The sequence below is a fragment of the Mirounga angustirostris genome, unplaced genomic scaffold, assembly GCF_029215605.1.
Source record: "Mirounga angustirostris isolate CCGP_5_RB_7025 unplaced genomic scaffold, mMirAng1.0.hap1 SCAF_5, whole genome shotgun sequence".
NCBI lineage: Eukaryota > Metazoa > Chordata > Mammalia > Carnivora > Phocidae > Mirounga > Mirounga angustirostris.
In genome coordinates this window covers 8,895,539-8,915,401 of record NW_026991713.1, presented here as the reverse complement: position 1 = coordinate 8,915,401, position 19,863 = coordinate 8,895,539, and the positions used below count along the sequence as shown (strand labels likewise).

The 19,863-nt window shown below is 42.2% G+C and overlaps 1 protein-coding gene and 1 long non-coding RNA gene across 2 annotated transcripts in view; one reads left to right on the top strand and one right to left on the bottom strand.

The window, feature by feature from the left end:
- ENTHD1 (ENTH domain containing 1) overlaps positions 1-19,863 on the bottom strand; it is a 104,271-nt gene that overhangs the window by 19,332 nt on the left and 65,076 nt on the right. The gene's annotated exons all lie outside the window — the stretch shown is intronic.
- LOC123843231 (uncharacterized) overlaps positions 4,988-19,863 on the top strand; it is a 30,896-nt gene continuing 16,020 nt past the window's right edge. Inside the window, exons 1-2 of the long non-coding RNA XR_006790545.2 lie at positions 4,988-5,089; positions 10,661-10,731. This is a non-coding gene — a long non-coding RNA (uncharacterized LOC123843231). The remainder of the gene's footprint in view (positions 5,090-10,660; positions 10,732-19,863) is intronic.

Sequence of the window (19,863 nt, the reverse complement as noted above, 5' to 3'; positions counted from 1 at the left end):
GTCCCTTTGCAATATACACAAGAACCTGAGACTTCCAGGACCAGGAAGGGTAGAACCTCAGATTCTTGAATTCTAAATCAATGCTCTCTTTACTAGGGGCATAGAAGAAGAAATTGAAAGTGTGGTAGAATCAGCTGTACCTAGTACTTCTTCACTGACAATTCTTCTAGTGGTTCCTAACTGTGAAGTGACTGAAGTTTACCTTGGGGGTCACTCCTTTTGTCCCTGGTGCCACTTTTAAAGATGCAGGGCCATGTGGAGGAGTACCAAGTTAAGTACACAATTGGCCCATATATCTGTACCTATTTGTCTCCTCCCAGGAAAGGCTTTGGGGTAGATGTTTTCTTGGATCCATATAAATAATGCACAGCATTTATGGAAAATTTTCTGAAGCCCATGGGAACTCCTGGGGATTTGCTGGAGAATAGCAATAAGTATTATTTCTATGTGGTTGAACACAAAATACATAAATGTATACTCTGTAAACACTAAAACAATTGTTTCATGAGGGCTTCCCAACTTTCTCTGGGAGAGAATTTCTCTGAATTCCACTAAAAAACAGAGAGGACTACAGAGTGAATTAATTTGGTTGGCTTGCTTTATCTGGTTTCTCATTTTCTTTCAATTTAAACCTGAATGTCAAAGAGCTTTGTTCTCAAGTATCTATCTGGCAGACTCCTGGATGAGAAGCTCAGTATTAAATTATGAGACTGTACCCAGTTCTCTTTATTTTACAGTGCTTTCCACCTGCCAATATACTTGATTAATGCAAAATAGGACCTTGAAACATCAGTCATTGTAAAGCTGGTTTGATTATTCTTGATAGCTATCTTCAGGAAGAAGCTTATTCCTGTGTAACTGCAAATTTAAATACAGACTATCACTAAAATGCCTGAAGTAAGGGGAAAAAAACAAAACAAACAAACAAACAAAACCCCAACACCTCTCCATGCTTTGAGATTAAGGACAAAAAAGAAGAGCTATGCTGTTGAAGGTACTGAAAATGTTTTTGCTCATTTGGAGACGATGATGAAATCATTTTTGAAAGGGAACATTGGATTTAATTCTGGAGTTAAGAGACTTTGCCTACAGTAGGAACATTCTATACTGGTAACTCTTTTTCATTTTCCAATAATTCCGCTGCCTTATTTCAGGTACTGTAATCACCGCATATTATTTTATATTCCATTATATGGTGAATCTAATAATGGGTGTTAATTCCAGCAGAGCTATTGCTGTGATCAATTCTGTTGGTCTGATACACTGTATCCAATTACAGCTACAAAACAGAGAGCTGGCAAACCTGACAAAAGATGGATGCCAAAATATGTCTTTCTGTAGTTTAAAAATGTGTAACCGAAGGAGCTTCTACTTTTGCAATTATGTTAATCAAAGGAAATAGGATCTGACGATAAGAAGTCCATTTTGCTAAGACGCCACAGTTATAAATTATTAATATAGAGGGGTGATTTGAATCGCTCATTAATATACTGGTTAAAAGTAGACAGACAAGCCACTAATTTAAAATGGATACTGAGGGGCTCCTGGGTGGGTCAGTTGGTGAAGCGTCTGCCTTCGGCTCAGGTCATGATCCCAGGGTCCTGGCATAGAGCCCCACGTCGGGCTCTCTGCTCAGCGGGGAGCCTGCTTCTTCCTCTGCCTCTGCCAGCCCCTCTGTCTGCCTCTCTGCCTACTTGTGCTCTCTCAATATATATCAAATAAATAAATAAAATCTTTAAAATAAATAAATAAATAAAATGGATACTGAATGTGAAACTTGAATAACATGTTTGACATGACAATCTTAATATATTTTTCTTACAGTATATGTATGAAACCCCAAATAATCATAGTAAGTTAGAACAGCTATAATCTCCCTCTGATCCGTGTTACATTTAACTGCAGAATATACTGCATCCAAATTTTAAAAAAAGAAAGTATTTTGGAAAATATGGCTATGAAATATGGCATGTATATTTACTACTTCTTTCAGTATAAATTTGAGATAATGGTTTAACTTCTCATAAGAAAATAGAGATATGGACCCATTTAAAGGTCTTTAAAAACCTCTTCAAGGGGTGCCTGGGTGGCTCAGTTGGTTAAGTGTCTGCCTTTGGCTCAAGTCATGATCCCAGAGTCCTGGGATCGAGCCCCACATCGGGCTCCCTGCTCAGTGGATAGTCTACTTCTCCCTCTGCCCTTCACCCTGCTTGTGCTCTCTCACCCCACTCCTGCTCTCTGGCTCTCACTCTCTCAAATAAACAAATAAAATCTTTAAAACAAAAAACAAAAAACAACCTCTTCAAGTAGACAGCTGAAGACTTCCAGGCCATGAAAATGGATCATAGTGAATGGATTATAAAATAGGTACCAAATGCTCATTATTAAATTTTATATCATAGTTATGGTTCCACCAACAATAAAAATGATAATTTCCCTTAATAGATTATCATTATAAAAACTGAAGCTGAACATGTCCTTGGGAAGCTAGTGATCATTACCTATCGCCACGTTTCCTGTTGTTTAGGTTAGGGTTGAAATGGAAACTAATCTCTGGCATGTGAAGGTCTCCTGCTTTACAGAGCATACTCCAGGATGAAGGAGATGAGCAGGTGCCTGAAGGCACAAGTGTTTGTGACCATCAGACCAAGGCTTAGCATGCCAATAAAACCCTACGGGGCACCCCAAGAGAATAAAAAATTAAGATAAATTGGTCAGAGTTCCAATTCTGACATGAATTAAACATAGAAAATGCTTTAAGTAGTACCTGGCACACAGTAAATGCGACAGGGTCCTGGGTATAGTTATTATGGAGCAGTCTGAACAAGGGAATGACTTTTCCCAGCCAGCCATGGCCCTGACTGGAAGCAGATGGGCATCAGCACGCATCAGGTACTTTCCCTTCCCTGCTGGAAATTCCTGTTTATGTAGACCACAAGCATGATGTGTCCTTTGGGCCCAATGTTCTTAGTAGGAAGTATTTGAGACCAAGAGAACTGATGTTCTATAGAAAGATGATGATGAGATGAAGACCTATCATTCTCAAACATTTTCCTCATTAGATGTACAGACAGTAATTACCCTTGACTTCAATATGGCGTAAAAGTCATGTCTAAGTCTGCAACACTGCAACAAACCTGAGAATATCATTTAAATTGTCAATTCAGATGAAGTGTTATTTCTCATGAAGTATGAATGCTTGATTTACCACAATAAGCCAAGAAAAAAAAAAAAACCCTCACCTATTACAACTTCCTATGTCATATAATATACACCCCTTTGGAAAATACTTTCCTGAATACCTAAGAGGACACATACCATTTCTTTTTCCCAGGCAGAGTGAGTGTATAGTCCTTGCTCTTAGAGCTCTTTGCTTATATTTTTATAATATGGCTTACAGCACTATACTGTAATTTACCTATTAATGTTTCATTTGCTTTTTATTCCAGCACCTTCCACATATTTTCATTCATTCATTTTTGCAACAAATATATTGAGGATGGACCGTGTACTATGCACTGTGCCTGAAAGTTCAAAAGCCGGAAAAGTCCTCCGACATGGTAATTCATTTCAATTACAAAACACAGAGGATAAAATAATCATTGATATACTTAATATGTTTAAAGAAATAAAAGCTTGAAAATATGAGCAAGGAATAAGAGATTATATAAACAAAACCAAGTAGAAAATCCAAGTAGAACTTCTAAAAATTTTAAAAATAAGTAACTGAAATTAAAAAAATAATTGGTGACTTACACAGCAGATTAACTCCAGTTGAAAATAAAACTGGGAACTGGAAGATAGGTACAAAGAAATATTAAAAAATACAGCACAGATATCAAAGTGAAAGAAAATCTGGACGTGAGTTGAGGCAATAGGGTGGATGGAGTGTTTTCACACTAACGCTATGTCTAGTCAGAGTGCAACCTTCCTTCTGGTCTCTAGTGACCCACCCCAACACACGTCAGCCATTCTGAATCACTAGAAAGAGTCCCCACACACCTGGTGCTATCACACCTCTGGGCTTTTGTGCTGGCTGCTCTCCCTCCCTGGCCTGCTTTTACTCCTCTTTCCCTTCCCTCATCTGGAGGTTGACTTTGACCTACTTAAGGGACAAAGCTCCTTCCTCTGAGCTCAGCTCTATTCAGTGTCAGAGCAGAGTAAGGGGAGTAAGAGACAAGTGTCTATCTCTTCATCGTCTGGCCACTGTTTCAGTCACGTATCTCTTGGTTGTGGCTACTGCTTTGGCTAATATGGCCACATCCACAGCCGCTCAAAAGCAGGCATCCAAATGCTGGCTCTCGTGTGGAGTGAATATGAGAATTCTTCAGTACACCCCGAGGAGCCCCCTAACCACCATTCCCTAATGTGGGACATCCAGGTCTGGTCCAACCACCTCCCTGCTGCACCATCCCCACGTGACTTTCAATGTTTGCATCTAGCACCTTGGGCCTGGCACACATTTGACTTCCTTCTTCCTCTCCTCTCCGAGTGTTAGGAGTCAGTTGGACAGTTAGGTAGTCAGGGTCAGGGTCCCCAACAAGAAAATTTGGAGTCAGGACAGCTAAGGTAAAACAGCGCTGACATCCTGTTCTGCAGCTTAGACAGGACCCGCCCTCACATTCTGCTTTGCAGCCTTTGCAGAAGTGACTTCTGCAAAACGTCCTAAAAAAAGACAATTAACCACAAAGCATTTGTCACCATCACAGGCAAGGGGCAGTTAAGACCTAAGCCCCCAGATATCAGCCAAAAAAGACCATCAGCGTGTAGACATAAACCTAATAGGTAGACAGATACGTGACCAAAGCCCTGATGGGAATGACTGAGCACAGCCTGGTTGCTTAAGATAGTTCTGTAAGAGAGCTCATAAAAGCCCTAAACTTTAGAAACTCCAAGGGCAACCCTCTTGGGCCCCCCTCCCTCTCTGGGAGCTTTGTACTATTGCTCAATAAACTTCGCTGCCTACCATTCTTCATCTGGTCTACCCCTTCATTCTTCAAAGTGGCGCGACCAAGAGCTGCGGGCACTAAGAGGACAAAAAATCCTGTAACACCGGGTGACTGACTGCTCCTGGGGAAAATTCACAACTGTAAGTTCATGGTCTCCAAGCCCCATGGGTCTTCAGGACTGTCCATGAGTCCTTTTGCTTGTCCTTTACTCTCCCATTTCTCTCAAAGACAATTCCAAACCTTCACTGCTCTCCTCAAGCACCCTTGTCAATCAGACCTTTTCTCTCTCGTTTTTAGTAGATGATCTTCCCTATTCCTCAAGAAAAGAGAGGCTTTTCAATGGATTTGTTTCAGCTTCTCATCTTCCTGCCAGCCAAGTGAGCTACAATTCACAACTACTCCTCGCTCCCTTCCCTTCAGTCTTGAGGGTAAAAAACCCTTCCTATGACTGTTCAGGCCTGTCCTGCCATCTGTGTCACTGAAACGCCACCCAAGTCACCTCCTCTCCTAATCTTCAACTCCTTTTTTTGTTAGCTTTCTCCTCTCAGCTCACAGAGGTGCCTCATCTTTTTTATTTTAAATACTTCTCTGGGTCTCTCTGTCTCCTGTTCCCCTCCCTCAAACACACTGAAAAACAAATGTTTCCCCCTTTGAATTCACTTCCCTCTTTCCTGTTCTCCTCCTCAGACCACCACAATCCGGCTTCCATTCCTCCTCCTCGACTGAAGCTGTCCTCTCTGAGGACCACTGACCTTTTCACTGCTAATTCCAATGATCATTTTTCAGTCCTATGTCACAGGACGTCTCTGTGTCATTTCAGCTCGATTAGTCCCTCCTCCCTCCCTCTGCTCCCCTTCATTTCATACACTCTCTCGTTCAGAAGATATTTATTAGGCAGTGTGGCACACACCCTCCTAAGAACTAAAAATACAACCGTGAACAAAATCACAAAGTCTTTGCCCTGGAGCACAGTTACAACGTGCGTTACAGGGGAAAACGTTGTTAACAACCAAAGATTCATGCGCAGTACGTCAGACAGTGATGAATTCTGTGGAGGACAATGAAGTGGTTGGGGGCATAGGGAGGGCCAGGGGATGAGCAGGCCAGTGGGGGGTGGGCGGGAGGTCTCACTGTGAAGGTGGTGCTTGAGCAGAAAGCTGAAGGAGGTAGGCGAGAAAGGCAGGTAGAGGGGGGCAGTGTTCCAGTCGGAAGGAAGAGTCACTGCAGGTCCCAGAGGCAAGAGGGCACCCGGCCGACCCCGGAACAGCCAGGGGTCTAAGATGGACATGGCAGAATGAGCAAGGAGGAGAAGGGACAAGAGGGGAAGTCAGGAAGGAAGCTGGGAGCTAGATCAGAGCTACTCTTCCGCGAGTCGACAAGTCCCTGGAGGGTTTTTAAGCAAAGGAATGATATGACTTCTTTTTAATAAAATCACTTTGGCTTTTAAGTGAAGAAAGGCCAAGGGGGAATCAGGGAGAGGGGAGGTCCCAAGCGAGGAGACCACTGCAGGCCCTGTGTGAGTGATAACTGCAGACAGCGAGGCACAGGCCAGGCCCTTGTGGCCTCACCTCCAACGCTACAGGGCAGCTTGTGTCTCTGCCAGGCCAGAGTCGGATCCTGACTATGATCTCTGGCATGAGTCGGGCACTGGTCCTCCAATTCCGGGGAGCAGATGTCAAAGCCTCTCTCACTGGGGCTGGGTGTAAGCAGCAAGGGTTCCCGCTCCCCCAGAGGCGGTTTGGGTGCAGCCTCAAAGCCTGGCAACAGCCGTCCTCCCCAGAAGTCTCCTCACCAGATTCTTCCTGTGCCACCACACTGTCCCCTTAAATCTTCCAAACTCTCTCTTTCTGTGTGTGTGTGTGTGTGTGTGTGGTGAGGGCGGGGCTGAAGAGTTACAGAGCAGGTTTTCATCCATTTTTTAAAAAATCTTCACACATGGATTGGATATCAGGTATCTATTTTATTATTAGCACCTGAAGCAAAAGAGAGTCAGAGAGAGTTCCATTGAATGTTCTAATACACATATGTAGCCTGGCAGAGTCTAAAGTTAATAGAGTAACCTAACTCCTGAATTATTATTCAGAGACTTTAGAACCTGTAACTCTTAACTTACCCTCTCTCAGTTGCATGTTATCGCCATAAAACTAGCATTTTAGTTCTTTTTCTAATACCACAAATTAGATGTTATAATTAATTTTTAAAAGACTACATTTGTTTAGATTGACGTACATATTTACCAGTTTCTTTTTGGGGGTGAGGGGCAGAGGGAGCGGGAAAGAGAGAATCCCAAGCAGACTCCACGCCCAACTCTGAGCCCAAAGCAGGCAGGGCTTGATCTCACAACCCTGAGATCAAGATCCGAGCCCAAATCAAGAGTTGGGTGCTCAACAGACCAAGCCACCCAGGTGTTCCTACCAATTTCTTTGTTCACTATTCCTTCTCGCACTTCAGACCTTCCTTCTGGAATATTTTCTTCTTCCTGAAATAAATGTTTACGAGTTCCTTTACTGAGCATCTGTGGTGATAAACTCAGTTTTGTTTATTTGGAGCATCTTTTCTTGGAAAATATCTTAATTTCACTCTTGTTCTTAAATGACTACCCACTTTAGTTTGGCAGATATCGTCCCTGAGAAAGCAGATGATATTCCCTGTCTTCTTGGCTTCTAATGTTGCTGTTGAGAAGTATGCTATTCTTTGATGGATAATCTGCCTTTCTCTCTATCTCTGGTGTTGTAGACATTCATTATAACATGTGAGTTTGCAAATTTTTGTAGTTATTTATCCTGTTTGTATATATTATGCCCCCTGTATCTTTGAATGCATGCCTTTCAATAGTTCTAGAAAAATGATCTCCTATTATCTCATCAAATATTGCCTCCAATTGGCCATATTAAACTTCATCTATCATTTGTATTTCAGCTTTTAAAAAATATTTTCTACCTTCTTGGCCTCTTTGCTGCATTCTGGGGAATTTCTTCGGATACACATTCCAATTCACTAATTCTCACTTCAGTTTTATCAAATCTAGTGTTGAATCCATCCACATCCACTGAGTTTTTACTTTCAAAGAATTTTATTTTTCCTTTCTGAAAGTTTTATTTGGTTATTTTCCAAATTTATCTAGTCATCTGTCCCTCACTGATTCTATCCTTTTTTTTTTCATTAAACATTTCATAGCCAGCTAATATTGTGTAGCTAATAGTTCATACCTGAAATCCTTGGAGGCTAAATCTTTGTGCATCTTTGTAGACTCTCAGGCATGCAGGCTTATTCCATGTGTTTCTCGCAATCACGGATTGTGAGATCATGTTTGGTTGAGGTTAATCTGTAAGAGTCTTGGGTCTCAGTGGGGCCTCTAGAAAGGATCTGTATTTTTGTCAAGAGCTGGGACTACACACCTGAAGCCAGGGCAGCCCCCTTGAGTGCTCCACTGAAGGTCAAGTCTGAGGCTCCACTTCTTCCCCGCTGCCGGCTCAGGGATGCCGTCTCCGGGCTGCTGATGTCAGCGTTTGCCTTCAGGGAAGCCTGCCTTTAGAGTCCTTCACACTCAACGGCTCCCTGCTCCAAAGAGGTTCCAGGTCTCAGGTTTACACAGCACGGTTTTTGTTCTATTTTGCCCTTCGAGATTTCCTTTAGTTCCCACGAACCCAAAAATGTATTAAAAGGTATCTTTTATCCAGAATCTAGGTTGTTGGGTTTTTTTTCCCCCATGGCAGGAGGCTCTTCATAGCGTCTAGTCCACCACACTACTGAAAATGTAAGAAGTCAGGAGTATAGTTTTTATCTGTAGATAAGGAAAAGCCATTAGAGGCTGTTTTGAAGATTTGTGTGTTAGATCTCTGTGAAGATTATGTGACTGATAGGAGTGAGGCTCAGGCACAAAGATCACTGACAAAGGTATCCTAATAGTGCAGGTGACAGATGACAAGAGCCCCCAAAGTAGGGATAGAGATGACAATTAAGATATGATTGTCATAGAACTGTCACAATTAGTGATTGAATATTTCTGAATAATTAAGTTTTTCCAAGTTAAGCAAAGAACTGGTAACTATCATCAGCAAAGCATTAAGTACTCCTTTCTGGGTTTTTCTTTTCTAAATTAAATGAATCAAATACTTGCAAGGAAGCAAAACGCCCTTTTGATCTATATTTATTCAAAGTCTTTGACCTTGGCATGAACCACACAAAGCTATCAAGATTTGTAACTGCTGTAGCCCTGTGCTTATCTTGTCTCAAGGCCACGCTGCATGCTAATCCAAAGTATAAAAGAAACACCTGCGGTCCAACTCTGAGGCACTTCCAGAACACCTTTGTGGTGCAGTGGTGCTACCAGCTCTCTCTGTCTCTCTCACGCACACAAATGTGCACACACATGTGCATGCACGCACACACTATAAAATCTTTCAAAAGGGGAAAAGGACATTTGCAGGAGTCTCATCAACCCATCAGGAAGTAGGGCATTCATTGTCTACTTCGCCCAGTCCTCTAAAGCATCCATACTCTGTTGTATGGAGGACAGCAATATGCAGAGGAAAAGTCAAGTACCACTATTTACATTTTGTGAAAACTGCAAACTTCAGGGAAGGTGAAGCTGTGGTTTGAACATGTTGGGCATGCTGGACTGAAATCAGTAACAAGGGCAAAGAGATGAACTGCTAGATTGCTCTCAGAATTGTATTAAGGAATTGGGCATGTCTGGTGATGACCTACATTCGAGGTTTGTGGTGCCTTTTGTTTTTATAGTAATGGAATGCTCAGACCTCTGAAATGCAGAGCAGACATATGACCAGCATCCTGAAAGCACAGTTAGAATTTTTAAAAAATTAAGTGTCTCAAGGAAAGAGAGACTGATTCAAGAAGTAGGAAAAACAATCATCTAAGTTCCAATTTAGTTACTTTAGTGTACTGATATTCAGTCTTTCCAGAATACAGGGATTTAGATGGATATCTCACAGGTAACTCAAACATAACATCTCCAAACCACAGCCCTTAACATATCCCCCAAACCCGTTCTCTCCCCACTGTCTTTCCCTTCTCAGTAACACCATCACACACTACTTCCCAAAGGCAGAACACTAGGGCTCATCCTCATTTCCACCCTTGTCCTCATTCCAACCACCAGTCATCAGGAGTCCTGAGGGCTGAACTCCAAAACGAATCTCCGCTCTATACACCTTTCTCCATAGCCACTGCCCCTGCCCCCAGTCATGGTCACTTGGGACAGTCTGCCTACATTTTTCATTCATTTTTCTGCTTCTGTCTCCCCCCATAATGCATTCTCCCCTAGTTTATATTTAAGTAAATACAAATCAGATGATAGCATTCCTGTGCTTCAGAGCTTTCCACTGTGCTCACAATTCAGTCTGAAACCCTTCCCTATGACTGCACAGTCCTGTGTGACATGGCTCCTGCCTACTCTTGTCTGATTCCACTCATACCACCTTCCCCCCATTGCTTGCAATTCTAGGAGCAAGCTGACCTCTTCTTCCTGCCCCTGGGCCTTTGAACTTGCTGTTCCCTCTGCTTGGAATAGTCCTTCCAGGCCTCTTCATCCTTATCTCAGAGCACACCATCTCCGTATAGGGGCTTTCTCTGACTACCCTAACTAACGCATACATGCTTCCATCACCTCTCGGAAGCTCCTGTACGTTTCCTTAATAGCACGCGTTACAATCTGTAGTATTTTGCTTATTACTGGTTATCTTCACCAGAACAGAAGGACGCCCTGCTCACGGCCGTACCCTCGTGCCTATCACTAGTGCCTGACACATGACAGAAACTCGTAAGTACCTACTGTATTAAAACCGAATTTCTCAATCTTCCCTTCTAGAATTTTACCCCTGTTTAGCCACCAATACCTAGTTGTTGATAGCTTTCAGTTTATGCTATAAAAGGGTGGACAGTCTCTGGGTTTTGGCTCAAATTTAGAGTTAGTTTACTAAGTTGGGGTCTAGGGAACACCTAGCATTACAATCAGTAAGAATTATAGCAACACTCCTTATTAGTATTAAAATGAACAAATCATGTAGCTTTGTTGAGTAGAATTCTGTTTCAACAAAGAATCGACAATACTGAGCATTCCTTCCAGATCTCATTCCATCTTTACCCTGACGACCCCCCACCAAACTTCCACTCTTTTCTCTTCAATATCTCACCAATTTCTGACTCATCCAATATTCCATTCAGTAAAGATGAACTGAGAACCCACTCTGTGCCAGGCACTGTGCTAGGAACTGGGACCACAAAGGTAAAAGGATGATGGATGAAGAACTAACAGAGTCTCCCTCCCCACAAACTGAATCCCCAAGGCCCTTCGCCAAGCACAGTCACCTAAATACAAGCTACTGCTGCCCAAGAAGAACAGTCTTGATGGGTCAGAGATGAAGACTTAGATTAAAAACAAAAGCCAGATTAACTTGTCACAGAGGGAGTTTGGGGAGAATATTGCTTCTGCCTGTGTCTCCCTGTCCTACCCCTCTAAGCATCCACCTCAGACAAAAGATCCTCTGAGGGAGGAGACAAACAGAAGAAGCAAGAGTTAGATACTGGCAAGGAGGTCTTGTGCCCTGAGCCTGTCCAGGGCCCAGTCGTGGGAGTTGGGGAGACCAGGGAGAGGCCAGTCATCCCTCTATCCACCAAGTATTTCTTGAGCACTTATTGTTGGCTAGCCATCCTACTAGGCCCTGAACATTCAGCAGGGAAGAGAATAGAAAAAACATTCTTTCCCTCATGCTGCTTTCATTCTGAGGGTGAAGAGGATTTCTGCTTGTTCCCCAAGTGGAGCCTGGAAAAGTGAGTGACATTTAGAATTCCCCCACCTGTCTTTACCTCATGCCAGTGGCACAGAATGGAAGCAGCCGAACAGTAACACGGGTAGGTAGGTCTGGGAACAGAGCATCTCGGGTAGTCATTCAGAGGCCCCTACTATGTGCAAGAGGTGTGGGAGAGCATCCAGCAGTGCCTGAAGGCTGCAGAATCAGCGGAGAGAGGGAGTGGCAGAAGTGAGAGGATCTCACTAGTGGGACAGAGAGGATGCTGAAGGCACAGTCTCCCAACTTCATACCAGCGCAGTGCTATTAAGATACTAGTGGACTCTGGCAGAAAGAGATGTAGACAATTAGAGAACAGTGGGCTGTTTCCTCTCAGCAGAAGCCAGTATGAAGAGATGCCCATCCCCAAAGTCATGATGCTAAGGTGGTCCCTAAACTTGGATGCCATCCTCAAGAGGAGGAAGGAGAAAATCCTGAGTTGACTGAGTTTAAATGGGAAATGACTGAGAAAACAAAATAAGCTTATTTTTTCTGTCATCAGGAAATTTAAGATTATCTTGAATTGTAGAAAAATATAGCTACCCCTTTTGGCACACTGGAGGTCATAGCTTGAAAATATCATGCCGATGACTCACGGATGAATAAGACCCATCTCTGCCTTTGAGAGGGCTCTTCCATCTCCCAGAAAGCCCTTGGTCTTGCCTCCCCACCTCTTCCCCACAAAGAGCTGCTCAGCTCTCTCTGCCTTCCAGACTTTCCTCCCTCTATAACCCACTACCTTGAGTAACACCATCCAGAAACTGAGGAGAAATCACCCATACGCCCACACTCTGGGCTCTTGCCACACCAGAGACAGATCCTGGTTTCAGACCAGACTTGAAGTGATATGAAAGGAAAAGCTAAATAAATAATAGCTGGACCAACACCAGTGCTCATGGGTGTTCCCTCTTTATATCCTTGAACATGATTTCAAATTGTATGTGTTTTGAGCACTTCCTCCTTTTAAACAGACTCTCCTTTGGCTAATTTAACAATCAAGTGCCAACCAGGGATGACGAAAATTCTACAAAATTTCAAAAGCCGACTCTGCTGGTAGTGAACCTCATCGGTGAACTTGGAGTACACCCATGTGCTGCTCATGCTGCTCTTCTTTTATGAAACTATGATAACTCTTCTCTGAAGACACTTTTAAAGTATATGTAAAAAATACAGAAGGAGCACTATGAGGATGACTGTCTTCAATTTAAGGGCACTTCAAATGACACTTATTTAGCCAACAAGTATTTAGTTGATTCTTACTATGTGCTAAACACTGGTTTAGAGGTGGAGAATAAAATGATGAACAAGACACAGACCTTCTCTCAAAAAGAAATCATAGTCAAATCAATGGAACAGAATAGAGAGCCCAGAAATAAACCCACTCATATAATGGTCAACTAATTTACTACAAAGCAACCAAGAATGTACAATGGGGAAAGGACAGTCTTTTCAGGAAATGGTGCTGGGAAGACTGGACAGCCACCACATGCAAAAGAATGAAGCTGGACCACTATCTTCCACCATACACACAAATCAACTCAAAATGGCTCAAAGATTTCAAGGTAAGACCTGAAGCCATGACACTCCTAAAGGGAACATAGGTGGCAAGCTCTGTGACATCAGTCTTGGTGAGGATTTTTTTAATTTGACACTAAAAGCAAAGACAACAAAAGCAAAAGATAGGAAATAACAAGCATTGGTGGAGATGTGGAGAAAAAGGGATCTTGTGCACTGTGCGTGGGAATGTAAGTTGGTGATCGCACTGTGGAAAACAGTGTGGGGGTTTCTCAAAAAATTAAAAACAGAAATACTGTATGATCCAGCAATTCCACGTCTAGGTATTTAACTGAAGAGAATGAAAACACTAACTCGAAAAGATATCTGCACCTCCATGTTCATTGCAGCATTATTTACAATAGCTACGATATGGAAGCAATCTAATCTAAATGTCCATTGATGGATGAATGGATACAGAAAATAGGACACACACACACACAGGATTATTTAGCCATAAAAAAGAAGGAAATATTGCCATTTGCAACATGGATGGAACTTGAGTACATTACACTAAGTGAAATAAGTCAGACAGGGAAAGACAAATTCCATATGATCTCACTTATATGTAGAATCTAAAAAACAAAACAAAGCCAACCAGCCAACCAACCAACCAAGCAAAACAAGCTCATGGATATAGAGAACAGATTGACAGTTGCCAGAGGTAGGGGGTAGGGGGTGGGCAAGATGGATGAAGGGGATTAAAAAGTACAAACTCTCAGCTATAAAATAAGTCAGTCAAGAGGATGTAATGTATGGCATGGGGGCTGTTAGTTAATAACACTGTATTGTATATTTTAAAGTTGCCAACAGAGTAAATCTTGAGGGTCATCATTGTATTCTTTGCCCAAGAAAAAAATTTGTGACGATGTACTGGTGATGGATATTAACCAGACTTACTGTGGTGATCATTTCACAATATACACAAATATTGAATCCTTATGCTGTACACCTGAAACTAATATAATGTTATACATCAATTATATCTAAATTTAAAAAATCATGGTCTAGCTGGTTTGACAGCAGGGAGGAATACCAGGCAATTACAAGAGAAAATCGGCAGTGGATCTGGAGCATGCAGAGTGCCATGAGAATCCAGAGGAAGAGTAGTAACCCCTGACTTTGGTGTGTCAGGAAAGGCTTCCAGGAAGAAACAACATCTTAGCTGAATCTTAAGGATTCACATACATGAATTCACACGCAAGGGGCGGGGCTTCCCAGCCAAGGAAGGACATATGCAAAGCACTGGAGACAACACAGCGTTTAGGGCAAGTAGTTCAGCACATAGCTAGACCATCACATGTGAAGGGGAGGGGGGAGGTGACAGGTAAAGCTGGAGAGAAAACCAGGAGCTTATCTGCCATGCTAAGGTGTTAGGACTTCATCCTAGGGGAGCTTCTCAGAGTTGTGACCTGACTAGAGTTGCATTTTAGGAATGTCTGAAGTCTCTAATTCTATTTTGACCTGACTGCTCTTTCTAACTTGCCTCCTCCAATCTTTTCTTTACACTACCTCCACAGCCGCCTTCCTAAAGCAAGATTATATCATGTCCTTGCTTAAAACACTTCAGAGGCTCCCCATTGTTATTCAGACACACCTGACACCCCTCAGCATCGTTCATCAGGAGACAAGGCACACACGTCGGTCTTAAGTCTGTTAGGGTTGGAATAACAAAATACCACAGACTGGGCAGCTTATAAACAACAGAAATTTATTTCTCACAGTTCTGGAGGTTGAAGTCCAAGATCAGGGCACCAGCACAGTCAGGTTCTGGTGAAGGCTGTCTTCTCAGTAGCAGACTGCCAACTTCTTACTGTGGCCTGACATGCTGGAAAGGGCTAGGCAGCTCTGTGGGGTCTCTTATAAATCACTAATTCCATTCATGAGGGCTCAATCCTCATGACCCAATCACCTCCCAAAGGCCCCACCTCCTAATACCATCACCTCGGGCATTAAGTTTTCAGCATATGAATTTGGGGAGCGGGGCACAAGCACCCAGACCACAGCAATGTCACTTTGCCTAGGGACTCCAGCTTTACATCTGTGATCCTGTGTAATTATTCATCATGCTGCCTTTCACCTCAGAAGTGTCCTGGTCTGGGGGCTCCTGAGTGGCTCAGTCAGTTAAGTGTCTGCCTTCTGCTTGGGTCATGATCCAGGTCAAGGTCCTGGAATAGAGCCCTGCGTCAGGCTCCCCACTCAGCAGGGAGTCTGCTTCTCCGTATCTCTCGGCCCTCCCCCCGGCTCACGCTTTCTCGCTCAAATAAATAAAACCTTTAAAAAAAAAGTGTCCTAGTTTGAACAATAAATTGCATGGTCACCTTTACTGATACAACTTTATCTTTCTCGCTCCATCTGGTACCTCTCCTGCCATCCACTTAATCCTCCAGCCCTGCTACATTTCTGTTGTTGTTCAAACTGCAAAGCTTCCTCTTACCCCACACCACTGGGCTCTTATACAGTGTTCACTCTGCCTAAGATATTCTTTTCTTTTGTCCTCACTTGGTCTGGTTCCTTCTGCGTAGTGGGCAAAATAGTGTAGTGAATTGTTTTTCAAACCCATTAGTGGGTTGTGAAATCAAATTGTGGGTCACATCCAATTTTTTTTTAAGATTTTATTTATTTATTTATTTGACAGAGAAAGACACAGCGAGAGAGGGAACACAAGCAGGGAGAATGGGAGAGGGAGAAGCAGGTTTCCCGCGGAGCAGGGAGCCCAATGCGGGGCTCCATCCCAGGACCCTGGGATCATGACCTGAGCGGAAGGCAGACGCTTAACGACTGAGCCACCCAGGTGCCCCACATCCAATATTTTTTTAAAAAGTAAAACTGTGGGGCCATCTGGGAGGCTCAGGCAGTTAAACGTCTGACTCTTGATCTCAGCTCAGGTCTTGATTTCAGGGTCATGTGTTTCAGGCCCTCAGTGGGCTCCACGCTGGGTGTGGAGCCTACTTAAAAAAAACCAAACTGTCTAGAATAAAACAGAATAGATCAGAGTACATTGCCAAAACTATTGTTTTGTGAAACTACTGTTGCAGGTGTGTGTGAGTCCATGTGTACTGGGTCATGGCATTTCTGACTTGATCACAGTCTAAAGGTTTGAAATACATTGGTGTAGGCTCTGGGATCAGATTATTTTGGTCTAAATTCTAACTCTGACACTTCTAGCTCTGTGACCTTGGGCAAGTTATTTAAACACATTGGGTTTTCCTCATCTATCTCATAAGATTGGCATGAGGATGAAATGAATTAAAATGTTTGAAAATACAATCAGCACACACAATATAAGTGTTGGCCATTTTACCTGTCCTTCAGGTTCCAGTTTGGACATCATTTTCTCCAGAAAGCCTCTCCTAACACCTGAAGTCAGGGATAGGTGCCCTCCTGTGGCTTCCCTGTCCTCTCCCTATCCTCACACTTACCTCACTTGTCTGATTAGATTTGATCCCTGGGCTGGGAGCTACAGAAAGGCTGGGATCTTGTATATCACTGAATATCAAACAGCACCATGGCTGGCACATAGTAGGTATTCGGAAAATTTTTGTAGCACAAATAATTTACTCAGTTTTAGAAAAAGATATACAGTCATTTGTTTCATTCAAATAAAATCCACTTGGGACTTATTTATCTGAGGAGTCAGTCATTTTGATGAAGAACCTGTCAACTTACTTTAGATTAAGTTTGGTTCTCTTAATTTGGAATGTTGGAGGGGTTATGTGACACTTTTATAATACACACACTTGTTAGTAATGGAGAAAAGGATTTAGGCTGGATGGTTTCTTGACCTAAAATTCATAAATAATTCAAAAATCAGTATCTCTTAATATTTCTTTTAATCATCACAACGATGAAAAAATTTGGCTGTGTGACAAATAAAAGGTGACAACTTTAAATGTAGTTACATCCTGCCAGCCTTTTAATTATTTAATTGACTTCTACTGCAAATGATTGTGATTTTGCTCCATTCATTTCAATGGAAGCCTTTAATAGTTTTAGGTCTGTTTTTCATGTGTGAATCACGTTTTCCTATATTTTTGAAGTAAAAAAGAGGGACCAATTAAGTTAAAAAAGGTTTTAATTGGATTTTTTTTTTTCGTTTTTTAAAAAATTTTACTTCATTATGTTATGTTAATTACCATACATTACATAATTGGATTTCTTAATACCAACCATATAATACACAGTTGCTATGTTGATAACCTCTCAAATTTCTATAGTCACTTCCGTAATTCAAAGCATGCTTTGTAATGCTCTGATGATTGATATAAAGACTCTTTCAGAGGAATGTGAAAGCATACAGCAACTGCCCTCAAAACGGAAGGCACCAGTACAATGCACCCAATTCATGAGCAACATAGAAAAACAGTATGCAACTGCTTGAAAAGCATAATATATACCTAGAAGTGGCAAAGAGCAGAGCCAGATTCACTATGATACCTGCGGGCGGTCTGGGGAACTCCCGTATCAGACTAGTCTCTTCCTAAATCAAATAGATGCATGCTTCAGATGATGATTAGTGCTACTGAAGAGACAGAGTGGGGACGAGGCTCAGGGAGTGCCAATGGTGGTGGTGGGGTGTCATTTTTAATCAAATGTTCAGCAAAGCCTCCCAAGACTCTTAACATTTCAGCAGGACTGGAAAAAAAGAGAGAGAGAGAGAAAGAGAGCGCCAGAGAGTGAGACAGCACTGTGTACAGGACTCAAGAATGGTCTTCAGAACAAAAGGTACTTCTCTGGCACCCTGGAAAGGAAGCTTCAAGACTCCATAAGAGGGGACTGCTGGGAGGGATCTATTATGTACAACAGGCTCAGCCACATACTAATTGTCCTGGAGGATACTTGCTTCACCTAGGCATTCAGAATGTACTGTGACAGGGCACCAGTGTCACCAAAGAGCTTTGTCGTGCTTGTCTTCTGTAGGCTGAAGATGACCCCAGGGATGATGCAGAGGTGACAAGACTGGTAACAAAGAAATGTGTGGATGGACCTCTTGGGATGTATATGTGAAGATATTCATGTCCCATAGAAATGCCCGCCATGGGACATTCCCCGTGGAAGAGGCTCTCACAAAGCGGGTGGGCAAGACACTCTGTTTACTGGCCGCCAATCATCCTCTTTCCTTGGTCACGCCAGTGGCTGTCCAATAGGCTTTGACCACGTGGCCAGGATGGAGGCTATGCACAGGCTCCCTGACAAGAACTCCTGACCAAGGTGACCTGGCCACCCAGCTGTTGAATGCCTAAGCTGTCAAGAGTAGAGGTTACTGCTACATCCCTAGCCTGGTACCACTTTCCAGTGACCTGGTGTCAGCTTGGTTATATTGGACCTCTCCACTATAAAGAGAGCAGGGCTTTGCCCATATAAGGACGCACATATTCTGGGTGCAGATTTGCCTATCCTGCCTGCAGCCCTTCAGGTGTCAGCATGAGTGAACTTACAGAAGACCTTATCTATTTTGGCATCATCTTACAAACAATTCTACACAAACTGGAATATTCAAAAAAGAGCAAATGTTTCCAACTGTTTTTATGAGTCTAGCGAAATCTTGGTATCAAAATGTGACAAAGAGAATATTAGAAAAGATAATCCCATTTAACTTCACTCCTAGATGTAGAAGCAAAACTCGTAAACAAAACATCAGCAAATCAAAGCCAGCAACATATCCATAAGATAGTATAGCATGGCCAAATTGAGCGTATTCCAGTAATTCAAGGTGGTTTTAATATTTGGAAATCAACTACTTTACAAATTAATATCTCAAAGGAGAAAAACCTGTAACCATTAATATAGATGCTAAAAATGGAGAAAATTCAACATATACTCATGAGAAAACTGTTAATGAATTAGGAATGGAGATCTGCAAAATATATAGCAAACCCGTCTTAATGGCAAAATGCTGAAATTATGCTCTTAAGATACAGACTAAGTATAGGAAGCCCACGATCACACTTTCATTCAACACTGAGTGGTTCTACTTCACATGGGGTGGTAAGAAAACAATACAAAGGCTATGGTTTATAAATGAAGAAACAATTTTGCCATCATTCACAGATGATATGATTTTCAACATAAAAAAACCAGAAGAATCTACAGAAAATTTAGGAAAATTAGTGAGAGTTAATTAAGCAAGATTGCTGGCTACAAAATCAATATACAAAAATTAATTCCACTCTTTTTCACCACCAACAGTTAGAAAATGCAATTTAGAAAATATCACGGTAGCAACAAAAATACATAAACACCTAGGACTATATCTGATAAGAGATATAGGAAATTTGTGTGGAAAAAACTATAAAATATATTAAAGAAGACTTAGATGAAGAGAATGATGTGATGTTATAAAGATGTTACTTCTCCAAATTGATTTAAAGATCTGAGACAGTAGGGGACCTGAGGGACAAGTCCCTTTGTACCTGGGACACTCCCTGCTGGCTGTTACCACTTTTCTTCAATAGCAAAGCACCAGCCAGGGAGCAAGCCTAGACCGGATGAAACTAGTCCAAGACACGTTGGCCACCAAATTTGACTTTTCACTGGCTTTCCCCCCATTA